This window comes from Oryctolagus cuniculus, chromosome 4 (assembly GCF_964237555.1).
Source record: "Oryctolagus cuniculus chromosome 4, mOryCun1.1, whole genome shotgun sequence".
Lineage (NCBI taxonomy): Eukaryota > Metazoa > Chordata > Mammalia > Lagomorpha > Leporidae > Oryctolagus > Oryctolagus cuniculus.
Genome location: NC_091435.1, coordinates 74,940,955 through 74,964,463, shown reverse-complemented (window position 1 = coordinate 74,964,463; position 23,509 = coordinate 74,940,955). Strand labels below are relative to the sequence as shown.

The window sequence follows — 23,509 nt, the reverse complement described above, 5'->3', positions numbered from 1 at the left end:
CTAGAAGCCAGGGAATTTATAGTTCTACATGTTGGGGAATATTTCCTGCAGTCCTCCCTCCATTTCTTACTTTATTTCTCCCCTGCAATCTGTTGATAAAAGATAATAATGTGGTGACTTGAGAAAATGTATGAGAATAGATACTTTGGAAGTTTGCAGCATTATTGCATTTTCTTGCAACTACCTTCTTCCCTTCGCCCCCCACAAAGCAAAACACAGAATGTAGTAAGCAAACCATCTGCGGAGCTCTTTTCTCTTTTACTGTCATCCTGTTGCCATCTGCTGAAATTCTCGGCCCACCTGCGTGGTGAACAGCATTAATTGTCTTCCAGAAATGTGCAGGAACCACAGTCTCACCCAGTACTGAGGGTAGGAGGAAGGAGTCATCACCTTCAAGTGGCCTTTGCACCCTGCAACCCACTAGTATCCTGTTGTCAACCTACTGCATGCTCAACCCCACGTACTGCTTATGCAGGTGATAGTTCTTGGATAAACCAATCTCAGCGTTCGCTTCTTTTGTAATTTCTGAAGCCTATTAGGGACTCAGTAGTCCTGCTCATGTGCTGAGAAGAGTTTGAAGGTTATTATTGGAAGCTGCCACAGGAATTTTCTTCTCTGAAGATCAGGAAATTTTTTTTTCAACCAAGTTTTGGTGTATTCTCTAGATGTAATTATGGCTGGTGTTTAGTTCTCCTTGCAGCTAATAAGCGGCCTGTGAAATGCCAGAAGGAAATTTGCTAATATTTCTCACTGATATTGTCATTGAGCATGAAAATTGCTTTGGAAATCTGTGATGTATGTTGCAGAGTGTTTTCCTCCCCTGGCTACATTCTTCGCCATTGGTGCTCCCTGTCATGGTGGCAAATCCAAGGTCCCCAGGTATTTCCCAACACCCCCTAAGAGCATTGTAATACCTCTTGTTGAGAACTATTCAACCTGCTTTTCTCTTCAGATTTTTCTCTTTCAGGAAGAGGAGAGATTTGGCTGCTGCTTTCTGCTAAGGGGGAAAGATTCTGGCTTGTGTAGCTCCAAACTATGTGATCATGCCCACAAACTACTAGAAAGGGTCTAAAGTTATAAAAAATTGACAATGTACCTGTAGAAGGATTTCTTCAGGATGCCTCCTCTCTCTCCGCCCCCTTCCTCCCCCACCCTTATTTCTACCTTTCTTACTTCCTCTTTCTCCCTCCCCATACCTACATATATACACAGCATGGTTCTTAAGTCTGAATCTAAATTATTACAGCTCATGTAGCAGGAAATAATTGGAGAAAAAGGTTTAATGAACAACCAGTTATCAGCAACCAATTTGAAATATTAAAAGCTATTGTGTTCAGTTGGCCTATGTATACCTATTTTCCTTGCAAGCTCATTTTGCAATTAGATTTTTCAACGTGAGTTGACAATGCCTTTGACTAGTTGTGGCTACTATTTTCATTATTTATTTACAAATCATTCATTCCTTTGTCCACCTTTTGTAGTGTCATACTGTGTTAATGAAAATCACAATTCCAGTGGGAATTTTTTAGGAATCAGATTTTGTTTTTAACTTACTTGGAGTTTACAAAGATACACATACAACATGTCTTATGTATTGATTTTTCATATATAGCCTGCCTCTCTCAATCAGTTTATTGCTTTTTTTTTTTTTTTTTTTTTTTTTTTTTTTTTTTTTTTTTGACAGGCAGAGTGGACAGTGAGAGAGAGAGACAGAGAGAAAGGTCTTCCTTTGCCGTTGGTTCACCCTCCAATGGCTGCCGCGGCCGGCGCACCGCGCTGATCCGATGGCAGGAGCCAGGAGCCAGGTGCTTTTCCTGGTCTCCCATGGGGTGCAGGGCCCAAGCACCTGGGCCATCCTCCACTGCACTCCCTGGCCACAGCAGAGGGCTGGCCTGGAAGAGGGGCAACCGGGACAGAATCCGGCGCCCCAACCGGGACTAGAACCCGGTGTGCCGGCGCCGCTAGGCGGAGGATTAGCCTAGTGAGCCGCGGCGCCGGCCAGTTTATTGCTTTCTTTATTAGAAAGAGCTTATGCTGACTTCTATTTCCCCTTCATGAAACAACATTGTCTTCATAAAGAGTAAATTAATTACTAGTACAGCAGGCTGTTTTAAGGCTGTATCTACAGGGAAGAGGGGTTTTGCCATTCAACAACTGGTTGCTGGCCCATTGGTTATTCTGCATAGAGTCAAAGAAATTTGTTTGACTTACTCCAGAATAATGACTTATTTAGTAACACATCTATTGTGTGGCAATCAACAAACATGGATTGACCATGATAATGATACTCAACATACTGTATTGTTCCTTATTATAAATATTTATTTATTTATTTATTTAAAAGGCAGAGTTACAGAGAGACAGGGAATGAGAGATCTTCCATCTGCTGGTTCACTCCCCAAATGGCCACAATGGCTGGGGCTGAGCCAGACCAAAGCTAGGAGTGCAACTGGATCCCCAGTGTAGGTGACACGGACCCAAGTAGTTGATTCATTCACTGGTGCTTTCCCAGGTGCATTATCAGGGAGCTGGATTGGAAGTAGAGCACCAGGACTGGAACCGGCACCCATATGGGATGCTAGTATCGCAGGCTGTGGCTTAACCTGCTGTACCACAACACCATTCCATATTGTCTCTTTTCCTAACAGACCTGTTACACTTGTGATTCAAAGCCAGTTTTAATCAATAACTACAAACTTGTTTGAATACCTATCAGTGTACTATGTACTGTGTTGACTAGAGAGGCCACAAAGATAAAGGAAACAAGTTGTGAATGGACAACAGGTTTGAAGTCAGAGAGATAAGTTTCAAATTGCAGTAGCTCTTTGGGCAAGTCATTTAATCTCTTTGAACTGCAGTTGCTGTGCCATTGTGAGGATTAACAGTACAAAGCACACTGTACAGGTTCCAAATGCCATTGAGTTAGTTGCCATTGTCATTATTCCAAATGAGATCTGGCTTCCATCCTTAAGGAGCTTGCATCACTCATTGTAACTATGTGAACTAATACATTCTAGGAATACAGATTGTGATATCTTGATTTTAGATTTTAAAAAACCATAAATTAAAAAATTTAACATATATACTCTGTATCAAGCCAGTACATATCCACATTTTTGTATCCTGACTTTTTTCCTGGCTGTCTGAAGATAAATTATAAGTGCTGTGCAGGCAAACATGACCCTGCCACAGCTCTAATCAGAATATTATCTCACAATTGTTCCAAATGCTCTGGACTGAGTCATCTAATGTAGCTTACAGGAAAACAAGCTGTGTGTTACTGGAGGCGACCTTAACGATGTGGACTTATTTAAGAACCGGGTGTTCACCACTTCCAGTTGAAAAGTGCATGAGCAAATTAGGAAGACAATATAATTACATATACTGAAATTGGGTTAACATAGACACTTTGATAGCTCAGTATGACCACAGCCCTGGACTTCAGCATTAGAGTGCTCTTCCTGTGTGCACACACAACCTCTCTCAGCTGTATGCATATATTCAAGGTATGCGTCACAAGTAAAACTTAATAGTAAGTATTTTAAGTCTCTGTAGTGGAGCAGTGCTTATTTGGTTATATAGTTGCTTTCTACCCTAGAGGGGAAAAACCATTCTTTGTGGTCAGGGATTCATCTTGCTATCTAATGTTTTACAACAAACCACTTCAGTGGCTTAAAATAACCATATCTGTTCTGCTTGCAACTTTCCAATTTGGGTGGGACTCAGTGGGTATAGCTTGCCTCTTTATTTGAAATTAGCTACAAGAGCTCAAATGTTGGGTGCTGGAATCATCTGAAACAGTGGTTCACAATTGGTAATGATTCTGCCTCCTCCCCAGGGGATAATTGGCAAGGTAGGGAATCATTTTTGTCTGCCACAATTTTGGGCTGGAGTGCCCAAAAATAAATTCCAGGAATTTATTGGCACCTAGGAGGTAAAGGCCAGGGATGCTACTAAATGTCCTTCAGTGCACAGGACCCCTTCCCCCACACACATCATACAGATTAACCTTCCCCAGACATCAGTCCTCCCAAGGTTGAGAAACCCTCACGTGCACGCTTGTCCACACAAACGTGTGATGGTGGATTCTGATCGCTCACGGGCAGCCTCAGTACCTCTTGATGTGGACCTCGCTAATGCGCTCTCTCCACTCTCCGTTTGGACTCCTCTGGGCTTCCTCACAGCATCAGTGGCTGCATTAGAGGAGTGTCCTTAAAGAGAGTCAGACAGAAAGTTAATGCTTTCTGTGATCTTGCCTTAGATGTCACACAGCATGTTCTGTTGGACAGAGTACTTGCGAACCCCTGATCCTATTCCCACGGGCAGTGTCTTGGTCAGTTTTATCCACAGTCTGGAGAATTTGTAAAGTAAAGAATTTTTTTTCCGCATTTTAGTTTTGAAAGCTGTGAAGCAAGGTCCAGAATCTGGGCAGGACCTCTGTGCTGTGCCATTCCATGGCAGAAGGTCAGAGGGCAAGAGAACAAAAGAGAGGGCTAAACAGTGATGCAATCTCCACCTAAAGGTCCCATTTCTCTACCCTGTTGCATTGAGGATCATTACAGTGTGTGAGCTTAGAGGGACTTATTGATTGCATAGCGGAGGGGACATGGGCCCTGCCATTCCATGGGAGGAGATTATGTTGTAAAAAGAGCAGAAAGTAAAATTTACCAGAGGACTCTGTTGTATTCTTCTTTGTATCTCAGCCCCATAGCAGTCAATGGAAGGTAACAGATGCTCAATCTGTGAATTTTTGAATTGTATTAAATTAAGTAAGCTTAATATGTGAAATATATGATAAACAATGAGAAGATTTGGCATTGTACATAACAATTTTCCACAGAGTACCTTTAAATAGTGACTTCCTCCACTTCATTATAAAGTATGATTTAATTATGAAAATTTCAATGACATATTTATTCATCTGGCTGTTCATTAATTCAGTATTCACTGAGCACATACTGTAGGCAAAAGAGTTCTAGGTGCTGGAATATGAAAAAATGGATCAGACACCGAATTGCCTTCAAGTTACTCACAGTCTAGTGAGGAAGGCAAACAATGTATATAAATCACTCTGATAAAAACCAGAGCTCATTAGAGATACAAATAAAATGCCCGCATACTATAAGAAAACATGCAGATTTTCAAAAACGGAAAGTGAAGACTTTATTAAGAATGCTTACTCTAATGAATACTAAATCTTTTTACTTACTCCACACTTTTATAATTGCAAGGAGAAATTGGCAGAATTTCCTCCATCCAATTTTATAATATTCAACCGAAGCAGTCACCTAAAACACGACTGAGGGCCATCTGCTGTGCAGCTGTTAAGTCTGTCTGTCTCAGTCACAGTCATTTATTGCTTTGGAAGGCATACCTCTTCACAAGGATATGGTAAATCTTCTTGCTGCAACCCTAGGACATTCCAATCTGAGTGACAGAGAAAAGTAGAAAAGTCACAGGCATCCACAGGCTTCCCCAGAAAAGCAGCCCTATTTTATAACTCAGGAGCAGAGCTGCACACCTATCTTGCAGCATGAAGGGGCTCCTCAGGGATATTCCTGGAAGTCTGTACGCATTGGTGCCTCCTGGACTTCAAATTCCGTAAGGTAGAACTGGTGGCTCATGCCAGACATGCTAGTTCTTGGCATTCAGACCATATAAATTTGTTAATAAGATTTATCACATCTGAAACATTAATGTATTTAAAATACCCTTCTAAAATATATGTGGTATTTGAAGGAATAATTAATGATATTTTATAAAAATGTTTCTGATATTTTATAAAATTCTACATTTAAAATTCAAATACAGAAAGAAATTTAATGGCAAGGAAGTCAATTAGGAAGCTTTGAAATAATCAAGGAAAGAAATAGTGACCTCCCGTACAGTCATAGAGAAGTAATTGTAGCAGCTAGTATTTTTTTCACTATTTGTCATGTATCAGGGCTGTATCTAACCTCTACATCACTTGCATCCTATGCTTTAAGGCGATTGGCTTTGCATCTGATGTGGAGATTGGAGTCTGCAGAACATGTAGTGGGCAAGAGAAGATGGCTATAAGATAATGTAAGGAGAGCAAAACCAAGTTGAGATGCACTGAGCCTGTGGTTCTTGTTGCCTCTTGTAACACTGATGCTGTGAGTGTCCTGGGGATAAGCAGGGGTCCTGAATAAATGGCCCACCTGACCCAGCAGGCAGAGAAGGGAGTGCTGACTCAGGGGACGGTGAAGTAGTTGCTGGCCCATTAATCTGCATGAATACAATAATCAATGGAGAGTACTATTATTTTCCCATTTTTAGATGAGGAAAGTGAGACATAGTAAGTAGGAATCAGTGATACTAGAATTCAAGTCCACCCAAGCTTGGCTCGGCAATCCATGTTTTAACCATTAGACTTAGTACAAGTAAAAGTATGATAGATTCAATGAGGAAGAATATGGATGACTTAATAATAAGGATAGATTGAAGAGGGAAGAAACAGTGAGGCAGTTAGGATAACTGCCTGGCTTGGGTTTGACCAAGTGGGTGGATGGAGGTACAATTGCCTTAGGTAGAAAACACAGGGACATTGAGATTGCCCGAATGATAAGTTCTGTTTTGGATTTGTTGAATCAAACTGAGGTGCCTGAGAGACATCCATATGGATGCAGCCAGTAGATAATTGGATTTGTGGCATGGAGCTCAGGGAAGAGACCAGTGTGGGATGTAAGTACGTGAATGCCATCAGCCTAGATCTGAATCATGGAGGGTGAAGAAGAATGTCCAGGAAGAATGGGAAGCCTAGAGAGAGAAGATGGCTCATTACAAAACATATTAAATAGAATTCACTTTACTGGAAGCTGGGGTGGAAACGAAAGAGCTCATGATTGCTGCCAAAAGTTGCTCATAATCTCGATGTGGAGATATAACAAGGCTATGGGAAACAGCTTGGGAACAATTACCATACAGAATGCACAGGAGGGCAACGTGCCTTTCGGAATTAGAAAAGAAAGAACAGAATTGGAATGGGATTAATCTGGATGGCTTCCTGGAGCTCAGAAATGAGCTGAGTTTCCACGAACGTGCAATAGCGTGGAGGAGAAATTGGAGACTCGGTGAAGGCAGAGCTCCGCAGTGGGGGCCAAGGAGTCACTCCCAAGTCTCTGACCTTCACCTTCCGCGCACAGGAGGAGGCCTCTACCTCTCTTGCATTCGTGCTTTCAGGCGATCGGCTTTGCCTCCCATGTGGAGATTGGAGTCTGCCGAACATGTAGTGGGCAAGAGAAGATGGCTATAAAATAATGCAGAGAGAGCAAAGCCAAGTTGAGATGCACACACTAAGCCTGTGGTTGCCTCTTGTAACACTGATGCTGTGAGTGTCCTGAAAATAAGTGGGGATCCTGAATAAAAGGCCCACCTGACCCAGCAGGCAGAGGAGGTGAGAGGTGAGTCAGGGGAAGGTGAAGTGGTTGCTGGCCCAGCTGTCGCTCCATGCCTGTGAAGTGAGTCAGCAGGAAGGGATAACCTGTGTGGTCTACAGCATGCTTCCTACTTCTCATCTGCCCTCCCATCCCTTCGCTAGAATCTCTTCTGGCCCAACCCAACCAGAAGCCTGCAGCTAAGGAAATTCTGGGAAGTGGGGTTCATCTTACCCAAGTAGACACATTCCAAGCCCCTTTATCATGGGTAAAGTGCATGACAAGTAATACTGGAAGAGATCCATTAGTTCAGTATAGTTCAGTATATTTGGATGTCTTTTTAGAACAGGGTTTCTGGACCAGTAGGTTTAGGATAGAGCCCAAGAGTGAGCATTTCTAAAAAGTACCCAACTCACGCTGATACTGCTGGCCTGGGGGCCACACTGTGAGTATCACTGATTTAGCTGAAACACTGAGGCTTCATTAAATTTTAGGGAGAAATAAGAAGGCAGAAGACGACAGAGTAAAGGAATGGTTATGGAAATAAATGAGTACTGGGCAACTGTTGAGTGTCCGCTAGTCTCAAAGGTATTTTCTGACCACCCAGTCTGGTAACTTGATCCTGGAGGGTGTCTTAGCTCAGACTTAATTCTCCCATGGGTGTCAGCAGGAAGGCCCCAAAGCTCTGCACCTGACATTTGCTGTCTGTTGAGAACTTTGAAGGGCAATGATAACTCGGAAGCCACTGCTGAAGAAGTGCTCAGCAGGCTGTGACACGAGCAGTTTACTGCAGTTCACTCGCTCAGAACCCACCCAGTGCCATCTGTCTCTTCCATATTCTGCCTCCCTCTGGCTCCATCTTCTCCTCACTGGCCCCCCTTCACTACCAGGCCTCCTCTTGCTCCCGGAAAGCACAGATAGTAGAGCGATGTGTTTTCCCTCTGCTTACAGCATGGGGGACATGAAGGGCCTCCATCCTCATATAGTCTACATCCCATCCTCTGCAAGTGGCAATGAGGTATTTTTACATCTGCTTCCTAGATTACATGTGATGTAAAGGCAGGAGGCAGGTTTTTAGAACAAATAACTTCTATTATTTTTATATAAAAATGAACCTAGGCTATACTGGCAAAAATCTGATGTTTCTGATTCGAACTCTATTTTACAACTTTCACGTGGAAGTTTGCTATCTATTTCATGCTCTTTCCCAAGTTACACATCCAAGGAAAATTTATTTCACTTAATATTACTTTATATATTTGTGTTTCTTTGGTTTTGATATCCTGATTTTTCTCATTTGTAGAATTTTCTAGCAATTCTATCAAAGGTTGGACAATTTTCTTATAGGCAGCCCATGAATCTCTGAATCGGTTAATTAAACTGGACATGAAACATGTGTACATCCTCTGAGTAGGGAACAGCCACTTAGTAAGGTATTGAACCCAAGTGAACATTTTGTTCTTGATGATTTGTCTTCATGTCAAGATATATCATGACATATACAGATGGTCTTCATGATATTTTGATTTAACTGCTTTTCACTTTACAATGGTGCAAATGTAGTACTGTACTTTGAATTTTTATATTTTCCCAGGCTAGAAATAGCTGCTCTTTTGTGTAATCTAATGCAATGTTCTGAGAATATCTAAGGTAGGCTAGACCAAGCTGGAATGTTTGGTAGCTAAGGTGTATTAAGTGCATGTTCAACTTGGAGTGTTTTTTACTTACATGGGTTAAGTATCTGGATATATAATCCCAAGAGGAAAAAGCCATTAATTTGGGTAGTAAGCAAGTTCTTATGACTTCCCAGAGACACGTTACAGAAGAGGAACAGGAGGAAGTACCTGATGCCAGGCAAAAAAAGAATGAGAGGTTCTAAATAGAGGCAGTGGTATGGAAAATTCGCTTGAGAATCTGAGCAATATGAGATGTTGGGGGAGCTGAGGAAGGTAAGGGGGAGCAGACGGAGAGAGAGAAAAAAGAGAGAGAGAGGTAGAGAGAGAAAGCACAGGACTAGGCTGAGATATTTTCAAGACTGGAGAGGCTTCTGTGTGTAGTTAAAGGGCTAGATACAATGGGGGAATGAAATATAAAGGGTGGATCATTTAGGGATTCAAGATGGGTATGTTGAACAGAGTCCAGGTGGAAATACAAGGTACAGAAGGGAGATTGCTTTATACTTACTAGGGGACAGAATACAAGCAAAGACATGTCAATTAAATACAAGTGACACTCCAGGCACATTGTATATCTTGCTCATGTGCTATGCTCACTTCTTGGATAAGCATTAATCGGATTTTGTAAGTGGGGAAACTGCGACTCAAGGACATCAAGTCTGTCACTCACAGCCACATAGCCAATGGATGGCAGAGCTGTTTTTAGAATTCAGCTTTGCCTAGTTCAAAACTGAAGCTCCTTAAAAAGAAAAGAGGTTTATTTATTTGAAAGGCAGAGCAAGGGAGGGAGAAGGAGGGGGGAAGGAGATCAAGCTTTTTGCCTTACACTGCTCAACCCTTTAAAACTCTATCCAGTAGGGTACCAGGGGAGGTGAGGTCCTCGGCCCATAGATGATGATAGATTGATAGGTAAGTAGCCAGCTAGCCAGCTAGCTAGAAGGAGGATACAGTGAGGTGAGCATTTCAGGTGCATCTAAAGAAGCCCCAGGGTGTGATTATATACAACTCTGCAGCAGGTAAGCTCCTGCTGTGGACAAAGTTAATAAAACCAGCCATGCTCCCCATACTGCTCATCAGCATTAGTGTGCTCACAAATGGAGTAGGTAAAGACAATGACTGAGCAAAGGAACTATCAAGGCTAGGTGTTTGTGGTGTTGAAGGAAGGCGTTTCTTCAGGTGAGTGTGAAATGACAAAGGCTGGAGGATTGGATTTTACCATTGAGGAGGAAGCAAAGTCAGAAAGATTAGGAATGGATTAGCAGGCACTTCATGACTTGGCTGACTGTCTCTTCTACCTCCCATCATACCATGCGTTTCCCATAGTTGGGTGTTCTGGCCAGAGCAGACATCTTTCAGTAGTTTTTCAAACGACGGTCATTTCTTACCTTCTGTTGTTTGCATATTTTCTTTTTTCCACCTGGAATGGATCCCTTGGCCCCTGCCTTTTTCTTTGGCTTGTTTTTCTTTCTCATTCAGATTTCAAGTCATATGAGAATTCATCCAGTACCTTTCCTGACATTTGGACTGGGGTAAATGCTCTCTGTTTCTGCCTAGACTTTCTCCATCCTGCACTTACTATTGTATCCCAGTTGTCTAAAGAATTATCTGTTTCTCTACTCTGGATATGAAGTGCCATGAAGGGAGAGACTATGTTAATTGCTACTTCCTTCAACTCCATGTACTTGCAATAGATTCTAGTACATTAGGGATGCCATAGATATGTTTAAAAAATAAAGGGATAAACAGCATAGTACTGGTACAGAAACATATGGATAGACCAATGGAACAGAATAGAAATAGCAGAAATCAATTCAAACATCTACAACCAACATATATTTGATCAAGGAGCTAGAACCAATTCCTGGAACAAGGACAGTCTATTCAACAAATGGTGCTGGTAAAACTGGATTTCCACAAGCAGAACTATGAAGCAAGACCCCTACCTTACACTTTACACAAAAATCCACTCAACATGGATTAAAGATCTAAACCTACAACCTGAAAACATCAAATTATCAGAGAACATTGGAGTAACCCTGCAAGACACAGGCACAGGCAAAGACTTCTTGGATAAGACCCCAGAGGCACAGGCTGACAAAGCCAAAATTAACAACTGGAATTACATCAAATTGAGAAGTTTCTGTATTGCAAAAGAAACAGAAAAGTGAAGAGGCAACCGGCAGAATGGGAAAAAAAAATCTGCAAATTATTCAACTGATAAAGGGTTAATAACCAGAATCTACAAAGAGATCAAGAAAATCCACAACAACAAAACAAACAACTCACTTAAGAAATGGGCCAGGGGCTGGCACAATGGTGCAGCGGATTAACACCCTGGCCTGAAGCACCAGCATCCCATATGGGCGCTGGTTCTAGTCCTGGCTGCTCCTCTTCCAATCCAGCTCTCGACTATGGCCTGAGAAATCAGTATGAGATGGTCCAAGTCCTTGGGCCCCTGCACCCGTGTGGGAGACCCGGAGAAGCTCCTGGCTTCAGATCGGTGCAACTATGGCTGTTGCGGCCAACTGGGGAGTGAACCATCGGATGGAAGACCTCTCTCTCTCTCTGCCTCTCCTCTCTCTGTGTAACTCTGACTTTCAAATAAATAAATAAATTAATTTAAAAAAAAAAAGAAATGAAGAGAAATGGGCCAAGGACCTAAATAGTTATTTTTCAAAAGAGGAAATTCAAACAGCCAACAGACACATGAAAAAAATGTTCAGGCTCACTAGCCATAAAGGAAATGCAAATCAAAGCCACAATGAGATTTCACTACACCCTAGTTAGAATGGCTGATATACAGAAATCAACTAACAACAGATACTGGTGGGGATATGGGGAAAAAGGCACACTAATCCAGTGCAAATGGGAATGCAAACTGGTAAAGCCACTATGGAAGATAATTTAGAGATACTTCAGAAATCTAATATAGCCCTACCACACAACCCAGCCATCCCACTCTGCAGAATTTACCCAAGGGAAATAAAATTGGCAAATAAAAGAGCTATCTGCACCTCAATGTTTATTGCAGCTCAATATACAATAGCTAAGATGTGGAATCAAACTAAATGTCCTTCAACAGAAGACTGGATAAAGAAATTATGGAATATGTACTCTATGGAATACTACACAGTGGTAAAAAAAAATGAAATCTGGTCATTTGCAACAAAATGGAGGAATCTGGGAAACAATATGCTGAGTGAAATAAGCCAGTCCCAAAGGGACAAATATCATGTTCTCCCTGATCTGTGACAATTAACTGAACACCTAAAAGGAAACCTGTAGAAGTGAAACTGACACTATGAGAAGTAATGACTTGATCAACTCTTGTCCTGACTGTTGAGGAACAGATTACTATTTTATTCTTTTTAGTATTTTCTTTTTCTATTTAATACTATTGGTTGAACTCTTTAATTAATACAAAATTATTCTTAGGTATTTAAAGTTAACTGAAAATTGATCTCTGTTAAAAATAAGAGTGGGAATAAGAAATGGAGGTGATATACAGTTCAGCACACGTTCACTTGGAATTACCATAAGGGTAAAGCTAAAAACTTGCCATGGGACTCCAAATCCCATTAAGTTGGCAGTTACCAATGCCATCTTACTAGTTAAAGTGATCAGTTTAAGTTCATAACTGATCCTAATGATACAATTAAGAGTCAAAGGGATTCACATAAATAAGACTAATACTAACTGATAGAATTAAAAAGAAGAGAACGATCCAATATGGGAAGCAGGATGCACAATAGACTCATAGAATGGCAGATGCCCTAAACAACACTCTGCCCTCAGAATCAGCCCTTAAGGCATTCGGATCTGGCTAAAAAGCCCATGAGGGCATTTCAGGCATGGAAAGCCAAGACACTCTGGCAAAAAAAAAAAAAAAAAAAAAAAAAACAAAAAACAAAAACAAACAAAAAAAAAACCAACAACAAAGAAAAAACACAACACAACACCCTAAATGATCTCTGTGAGATCCCAGTGGAAAGAAAGGGCCATCAAAATAATCAAAATAGGAGGTACCTTTCTCTGAAGGGAGGAGAGAACTTCCACTTTGATTATGGCCTTGTCTAAATAACTCAGAGTATGTGAACTCAAGAGGCTTTTATAGCCTTGGCAACTCATGACAAGAGCCTTGGGTGATTACTGACGTCAAAAATAAGAGTGTCAATTGTTAAATCAACAATGGGAGTCACCATGCACTTGCTTCCCATGTAAGACCTCTGTTCTTAATATGGTGTACTATGAAAATTAACAGTGAAACTAGTCTTCAATCAGTACTTTATGTGTCTGTGTGAGTGCAAACTGTTGAAATCTTTACTTAGTATATAGTTGATCCTCTGTATATAAATATAATTAAAAGTGAATCTTAATAAATTATGAGATGGGAAAGGGAGTAGGAGATGGGATGGTTTGAGGGTGGGAGGGTGGTTATGGGGGAAGAACCACCACAATCCAAAACTTATACTTTCAAAATTTATATTCATTAAGTAAAAGTTTTCTATTAAAATAAATAAAAAATAAAGGGACATATCATGTAATTATACTTTAAAAATCTTTCATTCTACCTCTTCTTGCTGTCTCAATGGAATTGTTTCTCTTGGTATTGTTTCACCTTTAAATTTGTTTCTTTGGAGGAAGCATTTAATTAGCATCTTAATGAAGAATATTCCTAGTACTACATTACCATTTAGCATCTTCTCAGATGTACTGTCCATTTTTACCTGGACAATGCAAATTCAAACGTTCAGAATAGAGCTCATCTTATTTTTAAAACTTTATCCCTGGACTTTCCTATTCATATTGAGCACAGTCACATTATCCTACTGATTACCTAACCATGCCCCACTCCTGCTTTCTCATGACCTGACTACTCACCCCAGTTTAATCCTTATGATGATTTCCCAGTGATTTCTATTTCTCTTGTTGAAAACTTAATTTTTAAATATCTTGATTCTATGGGAAAAGTAAACTTTTTCAACAAATGGTACTAGAACAATTGAATATCCACATGAAAAACAAACCATATCTCTACTTTATACCATGTTTGTATACATAATGAACTCAAAGTGGATCATGTACTTGAATTTGACAGCTAAAACTTGAAAAATCTTAGAAGAAAGCATATATAGGCATATATGCCTATGGTAGACAAGAAAGCAAAAGCAATAAAAGGAAAAATAGGTAAATCTGACTTAACCAAAAAAAATTTGAAATATGCTTAAAAGAAAATCATCAACAAAGTTAAAAAACAACTCATAGAATCACAGTAAATATATGGGACTTGTAGCCAGCATGCATGAATGATACTTAGCAATAAAAAGACAGCAGAGTGATCTGGATAGACACTTCTCCAAAGAAGACATACCAATGGCCAATAAGTTCATGAGAGGATATTCAACATTATTAGTCATTAGGGAAATGAAATGAGATACCACTGCACACCTGCCTATGAGGGTGGCTATAATCAAACAGACAGACAGTTGCAGTGGTTGTCAAGTATCTGGAGAAAGAGGAGGGTTCACATATTGCTGATAGGAATGTAAAATGAAGCAACAGCTTTTGAAAACAGCTTGATGGTGCTGGCATTATGGTGCAGTGGGCTAATCCACTATTTGAGACTCAACATCCCATAACAGAGTGCTGATTGATTTGCTTCCAATTCAGCTCTCTGCTAATGTACCTGGGAAAGCAGTGGAGGATGGCCCGTGTGCTTGGGTCCCGCATCCATGTGAGAGATCCAAATGGAGTTCTTGGCTCCTGACTTTGACCTTGCACAACCCTGGTCATTGCATCCATTTGTGGTGTGAAGATGTAAACCAGTGGATTTAAAATTGCTCCTTCTCCTTTACCCTCTGCCTTTCAAATAAATAAAATAAATCCTTAAAAAATAAGAGTTTGAGAGTGGCTTCAAGATGGCAGAATAGGGAGTGAGCTCACTGATAGTCCAGGAAAAGATAGTTTAATAAAAGTGGATATAGTGAAGTCTCAGGAAAGAGACTTCAGGGAAAAAAACTGCAGAGGGAACTCTTCTGGAATTAGAGGCACATGGTGGATCTATGTGGAGGACATGGTCACCTACAGCTCGGGAGCTCAGCTGCCTAGAATCTGAACCAGTGCTGGAAAGAGAGGTGAGGTGAAACCGCAGTAGCCCAAGACACTGGCAGAAAAGTGGCAGGAAGAGCCTAGAGGGAACGAGGCTTGATGCCCCATGGAGGAAAGTACACCAGTCTAACTAGAGGAGAGAAAAAAACAAAAGGGATGGTATGGACACTATTTTCTCTCTCCACACACCTTACAAATGTGTGCAAGACAATAGAGCACGTGCCATTTTGGACATCCAGTCAGACTCATAGCAGACTTCTCATCAGAAACCCTTCAGGCTAGGAGGGAATGGCAAGATATAGCCCAAGTACTAAGAGAGAAAAATGCCATCCCAGAATATTATATCCTGCAAAGCTCTCATTTGTGAATGAAGGAGAAATAAAGACCTTTCTTTTTTTTTTTTTTTTTAACTTTTATTTAATGAATATACGTTTCCAAAGTACGAATAATGGATTACTATGGCTTCCCCCCCATACCGTCCCTCCCACCCACAACCCTCCCCTTTCCCACTCCCTCTCCCCTTCCATTCACATCAAGATTCATTTTCGATTATCTTAATATACAGAAGATCAGCTTAGTATACATTAAGTAAGGATTTCAACAGTTTGCTCCCACACAGAAACATAAAGTGAAAAATAATAGATGATTTTTTTAATGATGATGAAATCAGATCAGACCTATTGTCATGTTTAATCCCAGTGAGAGTCAAGTTGGGAGTTGATAGTTTCTTTTCTTTTCTTTCTTTTTTTTTTTTTTTTTTTACAGAGGATCAGTTTAGTATGCATTAAGTAAAGATTTCAACAGTTTGCACCCCCATAGAAACACAAAGTGAAATATATTATTTGAGTACTTGTTATAGCATTAAATCTCAATGCACAGCACATTAAGGACAGAGATCCTACATGAGGAGTAAGTGCACAGTGACTCCTGTTGTTGACTTTACCAATTGACACTCCTGTCTATGGCATCAGTAATCTCCCTATGCTCCAGTCATGAGTTTCCAAGGCTATGGAAGCCCCTTGAGTTCTCCGACTCTTATCTTGTTTAGACAAGGTCATAGTCAAAGTGGAGGTTCTCTCCTCCCTTCAGAGAAAGGTACCTCCTTCTTTGAAGACCTGTTCTTTCCACTGAGATCTCACTCACAGAGATCTTTTGCCAGAGTGTCTTGGCTTTCCATGCCTGAAATACTCTCATGGGCTTTTCAGCCAGATCTGAATGCCTTTAGGGCTGATTCTGAGGCCAGAGTGCTATTTAGGGCATCTGCCATTCTATGAGTCTGCTGAGTATCTCACTTCCCATGTTGGATCACTCTCCCCTTTATTTATTCTATCGGTTAGTGTTAGCAGGTGCTAGACTTGCTTATGTGCTCCCTTTGACTCTTAGTCCTTTCATTATGATCAATTGCGAACTGAAATTGATCACTGGGACTAGTGAGATGGCATTGGTACATGCCACCTTGATGGGATTAAATTGGAGTCCCCTGGTATGTTTCTAACTCTACCATTTGGGGCAAGTCAGCTTGAGCATGTCCCAAATTATATATCTCTTCCCTCTCTTATTCCTACTCTTATGTTTAACAGGGATCACATTTCAGTTAAATTTCAACACTTAAGAATAACTGTGTATTAATTACAGAATTAAATCAGTCATATTAAGTAGAACAGACAAAAAAACTACTAAGAGGGATAATGTATTAAGTTGTTCATTAACAGTCAGGGCTATGCTGATCAAGTCACCGTTTCCCATAGTGTCCCTTTCACTTCAACAAGTTATATGTACTCTTTAGAATTGTTGTCAATATATGTATTGACAACAAGTCAATATGTACTCTTTAGAATACTATACTGCAGTAAGAAACAACGAAATCCAGTCATTTGCAACAAAATGGAGGAATCTGGAACACATCATGCTGAGTGAAATAAGCCAGTCCCAAAGGGACAAATACCATATGTTCTCCCTGATCGGTGACAACTGACTGAACACCAAAAAGGAAACTTGTTGAAATAAAGACCTTTCATAGCAAAGAGAAATTGAAAGAACGTTCACAAATCAATCAACGTGATATACCACATTAATAAACTGCAGAAGAAAAACCATATTATTATCTCAATAGATGCAGAGGAAGCATTTGATAAAATACAACACCCTTTCATGATGAAAACTCTAAGCAAATTGGGTATAGAAGGAACATTCCTCAATACAATCAAAGCAATCTATGAAAAACCCACAGCCAACATCCTATTGAATGGGGAAAAGTTGGAAGCATTTCCATTGAGATCTGGTACCAGACAGGGATGCCCACTCTCACCACTGCTATTAAATATTAATAGTACTGGAAGTGTTAACCAAGCTATTAGGCAAGAAAAAGAAATAAAAGGGATACAAATTGGGAAGGAAGAAGTCAAACTATCCCTCTTTGCAGATGATATGATTCTTTACTTAGGGGATCCAAAGAACTCTACTAAGAGACTATTGGAACTCATAGAAGAGTTTGGCAAAGTAGATGGATATAAAATCAATGCACAAAAATCAACAGCCTTTGTATACATAGGCAATGACACAGCTGAGAAAGAACTTCTAAGATCAATCTCATTCACAATAGCTACAAAAACAGTCAAATACCTTGGAATAAACTTAACCAAGGATGTCAAAGATCTCTACAATGAGAATTACAAAATCTTAAGGAAAGAAATAGAAGAGGATACCAAGAAATGGAAAAATCTTCCATGCTCATGGATTGGAAGAATCAATATCATCAAAATGTCCATTCTCCCAAAAGCAATTTATAGATTCAATGCAATACCAATCAAAATACCAAAGACAATTTTCTCAGATCTGGAAAAAATGATGCTGAAATTCATATGGAGACACAGGAGACCTCGAATAGCTAAAGCAATGTTTTACAACAAAAACAAAGTCGGAGGCATCACAATACCAGATTTCAGGACATACTACAGGGCAGTTATAAACAAAACAGCATGGTACTGGTACAGAAACAGATGGATAGACCAATGGAACAGAATAGAAATAGCAGAAATCAATCCAAACATCTACAGCCAACATATATTTGATCAAGGAGCTAAAACCAATTTCCAGGGCAAGGACAGTCTGTCTATTCAACATACGGTGCTGAGAAAACTGGATTTCCACGTCCAGAAGCATGAAGCAAGACCCCTACCTTATACCTTACACAAAAATCCACTCAACATGGATTAAAGATTCAAGTCTAAAACCCAAAACCATCAAATTATTAGAGAACATCAGAGAAATCCTGCAAGGTATAGGCACAGGCAAAGACTTCTTGGATAAGACCCCAGAGGCAAAGGCAGTCAAAGCCAAAATTAACAATTGGGTTTATATCAAATTGAGAAGTTTCTGTACTGCAAAAGAAATAGTCAGGAAAGTGAAGAGGCAACCAACAGAATGGGAAAAATATTTGCAAACTATGCAACTGATAAAGGATTAATAACCAGAATCTACAAAGAGATCAAGAAACTCCACAACAACAAAACAAGCAACCCACTTAAGAGATGGGCCAAGGACCTCAACAGACATTTTTCAAAAGAGGAAATCCAAATGGCCAATAGACATATGAAAAAAAGTTCAAGATCACTAGCAATCAAGGAAATGCAAATCAAAACCACAATGAGGTTTCACCTCACCCCAGGTAGAATGGCTCACATACAGAAATCTACCAACAACAGATGCTGGTGAGGATGTGGAGAAAAAGGGACACTAACCCACTATTGGTGGGAATGCAAATTGGTTAAGCCACTATGGAAGTCAGTCTGGAGATTCCTCAGAAACCTGAAGATAACCCTACCATTCAACCCAGCCATCCCACTCCTTGGAATTTACCCAAAGGACATTACATTGGCAAATAAAAGAGTTGTCTAACCTTAATGTTTATTGCAGCTCAGTTCACAAGAGCTAAGACATGGAAACAACAAAAAAGCCCATCAACAGTAGACTGGATAAAGAAATTATGGGGACATGTACTCTATAGAATACTATACAGCAGTAAAAAACAATGAAATCCGGTCATTTGCAACAAAACAGAGGAATCTGGAAAACATCATGCTGAGTGAAATAAGACAGTCCCAAGGAGAAAAATATCATATGTTCTCCCTGATCGGTGACAACTAACCGAGCACCAAAAAGGAAACCTGTTGAAGTGAAATGGACACCATGAGAAACAATGACTTGATCAGTCCTTGTCCTGACTGTCGATGAAGTTACTACTTTATTCCTTTTAGTATTTTTGTTCTACTTAATAGCATCGGTTGATCTCTTTAACACACAATTACTATTATCTGCTTAAAGTTTATTGAAAAATGATCCCTGTTAAAAATAAGAGTGGGAATAAGAGGGAGGAAATATACAGTTTGGCACATGCTCACTCAGACTTACCCCTAATGGTACAGTTAGAAACGTGCCAGGGGATTCCAATTCAATCCCATCAAGGTGGCATGTACCAATGCCATTTCACTAGTCAAAGGGATCAGTTTCAGTTCATTATTGATCATAATGATAGGATTAATTGTCACAGGGATCACACAAACAAGAGTAGTGTCTGCTAATACTAACTGATAGAATGAAAAAGGAGAGAACAATCCAAGTTGGAAAGCGGGATACACAGCAGGCTCATAGAATGGCAGATGTCCTAAACAGCACTCTGGCCTCAGAATTAGCCCCTTAAGGCATTCGGATCTGGCTGAAGAGCCCATGAGAGGATTATAGACGTGGAAAGACAATACACTGTGGCAAAAAAAAAAAAAAAATGACTTAAATGAAAGATCTTTGTGAGATCCCAGTGGAAAGGAGAGGCCATCAAAGAAGGAGGTACCTTTCTCTGAAGGGAGGAGAGAACTTCCACTTTGACTATGACCTTGTCTAAATAAGATCAGAGTTGGCAAACTCAAGAGGAAGGCTGTGGAAGCATAGCCTTGGCAGCTCATGACAAGAGCCTTGGGTTATTACTGACATCATAAACAAGAGTGTCAATTATTAAGTCAACAACGGGAGTCACTGTGCATTTACTCCCCATGTAGGATCTTTGTCCCTAATGTATTGTACTATGTGAATTAATGCTACAACTAGTACTCAAAGAGTATTTTATACTTTTTGTTTTTGTGTGGGTGCAAACTGTTGAAATCTTTACTTAGTATATACTAAATTGTTCCTCTGTATATAAAGATAATTGAAAATGAATCTTGATGTGAATGGGATGGGATAGGCAGTGGGAGATGGAATGGTTTCCAGTGGGAAGGTGGTTATGGGGGGAAAAAGCCACTATCATCCTAAAGTTGTAATTTGGAAATTTATATTTATTAAATAAAAGTTAAAAATAACAAAAATAACAGCTTGAAAATTCCTCAAAATGGCAAAGTTCTCATCTGCCCCAACAATATCTTATGCAAATTCCTAAGAGAAATAGATACATGTATCCAATCCAAAATTTTCACAGAAGTGTCTATAGTATATTTATTTATATTTATAATTGTCCAAAAGTGGAAGCCACCTAAATGTCCACCAATTGGTGGACTGATAAACAAAATAAGAGCTATCTATATTATGTAGTACTACAAGGGAATAAAAAGAAGTTAAGCATTGATACATGTTAGACCATGGGTGACCCCTTAAATTATTATGTTAAGTAAAAAATGTCAGACTGCATGTTATCTCATTCCATTTAGATGAAATGTCCAGAATATGCAAATCTGTAAGACGATAAATAGATCAGTGGTTTCCAAGGGCTGTGAGTAAGGGAAGGAGTAGAATTGACTGTTCATGGGTATAGAGTTACTTTTAGATTGTGGTGCTGGTACTGTGGTATAACTGGTTAAGCTGCCACTTGCAATGCCAGGATCCCGTATGAGTTGGGGTTTAAGTCCTGGCTATTCCATTTCCAATCCATTTCTCTGCTAATGTGCCTTGGAAAGCAGTGGAGGATGGCCCAAGTGCTTGAGCCCCTGTACCTGCATGGGAGACCTAGAAGAAGCTCCTGGCTCCTGGCTTTGACCTGGGTTGGCCATTGCAGCCAACTAGGGAGTGAACCAGTAAATGGAAGAACGCTCTCTCTCTCCCTTTCTCTCTCTCTCTAACTCTGCCTTTCAAACAAATAAAATATCTTACAAGGAATAGATTGTGATGATGGTTGCAGAATGTGTTAATATATTAAAGCTATTAAATTTGTTCCAGATGTAAATAGTATCTTAGTGCAGCTGTTTTTCAGAAAAAAATATTTCATACATCATTCTCTTCATCTCTTCTACTAGTCTGTCTTGCTCACTGCCACACATTAAACCGCCATTTGCTCATTTTTCTGCAGATTTGAGGATCTTTGTGTTTTAATCCCAGTGTACTATTTCGACACCTTCATTTATGTTGTGTGGGAAGGAACTGAGCTTAAGCTGAGCTGGCTTCCTCTTTGACTGATATTCTCACCCGGAACACCCACCCCTTGCCTTTCTCAATCTAAATCCTATCCTTTCAATTTTTCTCTCTTCAAATATCCTTTCTCTGGCTTGTGCACTTCTCAGCATTTCTCTCTCTTTTAATGCAGCACTGCTTATTTTTTTAGTTGCATTTTGCTGTGGTGAGTACAGAGAAAAATTATATTTCAAATTATTTATGAAAAGGCAAAAGAATCAATATATACATAGTCACAACCATTCCCAGTCATGATTCACCTTATGATTTGGATATAATTTATGGATGGGTTTAATATATTAAGAAGTGACCATTATATGTAGCTTATTTAAATATAAAGTAGACAATATTCTTAAAAGCTGAAGGCCTCCTGAAGTAATATTTCAATTGATTAAACACTTAATGACTGAAAGTAAGTACTAGAAAAGATGAATTAGAAAGAAAAAAAAGATAGTCGATTTCTTGGTCCTAAACTTGTATTCTTTATACAAAATTATGTCTTAGTATGGAAAAAGAAATGGCTTTGGCTGTGAGAACCACAGCAATTCTATAAGACCATTTGTATCCTTTCCCATGATGTTTTAGTCTGAAGAAATGCCTCAAATATCATAATTCCTAGGCAAAGCCTGACAAGAAAATTGTCTTCTACAAGCAAGAAATCCTGTCTTAACAATAATGACAAATATTTAATTCTTATTATCCAGGCTTTGAACTTGGATGTATCTTCTCATGTAATTCTCAAAATAAGCCTCTGAGCTATATACATACAATTCTTAGTCTAACTTTACATAACTGTAGTGCATTAGTACAGATTAGATTTGAGTGCAAATACAAGAAAACATTAAAATAACAGGTTTGAAACTTATTTGTTTATCATGTAAATATGCAGAGACATTAGTTCAGGGTTTTGGTGGCTTAGTGTGGATCTGCTTTAAGTCAGACCAAGTTCAGACCACATCACCATTCTCATATCCATTGGATGTGACCTTCAACCTCATCGTTCAGAGTAGGATCCATGTTTTAAGCACAGGATTGAGGGAACAATGGAAAACAGGAGGAAGAGAACATCAGACTTCTTTTCAGGCAAGTTCTCAGAAATTGCTTGTAAGATATTTTCATTTAAACAGGACAGAGTTGTTATATGGGGCACATGAGGGAAATAACTACAAGGAAGATGAAGAAATGGCATCTGTATTGTGGGTGGCAATGTGCCCAGCTAGAAATCCTATTATTATATAGGGAGATGAGAATGTAGACTGGAGGATCACTCCAAGTCCCTGCCATACTTAGCATCTAGGGTAAAAACACCGAAGTCGTGATCCTGAATGAAATCTTTTCTCAGATCTCAGGTATCTAAAAGTGCTTTCTAAGCAGAATCTTCATGGTGAGATGTGATTTCAGAAGGAAGACCAGGATAAATGATAGGGCACTCACAGTCTTGTCTTAGCTACATGTTCTTAGTAAGCGTTTTGTGAGTGGAGGCTTTAGAGCACCCAAGAACATGAGGGCTTGTTGGATGGAGGATTGAAAGGTTTTGTGTTCTTTTTTTCCTTTTTTCCTATTGTTATTATTACTATTATTTTTATTTGTGTGTGTGTGTGTGTGTGAGAGAGAGAGAGAGAGAGAGAGGGAGGGAGAGAGAGATCGAGCCTCAAATGCAGATAATAGCCAGGATTCAGCTGGGCTGAAGCTGGGATGTGGAACCCCGATCCAGGTATCCCACATCAGTGCTAAGAACCCAATCACTTAAGCCATCAACTGCTGCCTGCCAGAGTATGCATTGGCAGGAAGCTGGAGTCTGGAGGCTGTGATAAATATAGAGCCCCGAACCTCCAGTGTGGGGCACGGGCATCTTCACTGGCATCCTAATGGCTAGGCCAAATGCCTGAGTCTTCT

At 39.8% G+C, this 23,509-nt stretch overlaps 1 long non-coding RNA gene across 2 annotated transcripts; it reads right to left on the bottom strand.

Moving 5' to 3' along the window:
• Nucleotides 1-2,343: 2,343 nt before the first annotated feature.
• On the bottom strand, nucleotides 2,344-12,960 carry LOC103350548 (uncharacterized). 2 transcript variants are annotated; one of them, XR_007908875.2, is made up of 5 exons: nucleotides 10,459-12,960; nucleotides 5,210-5,427; nucleotides 4,669-4,740; nucleotides 4,116-4,211; nucleotides 2,344-2,528 (listed from the first exon to the last, which is right to left on the bottom strand). It is a non-coding gene; the product is annotated as an uncharacterized lncRNA (long non-coding RNA). The 2 variants fall into 2 exon arrangements; XR_007908876.2 differs by having other exon boundaries at nucleotides 5,375-5,427.
• Nucleotides 12,961-23,509: the final 10,549 nt, after the last annotated feature.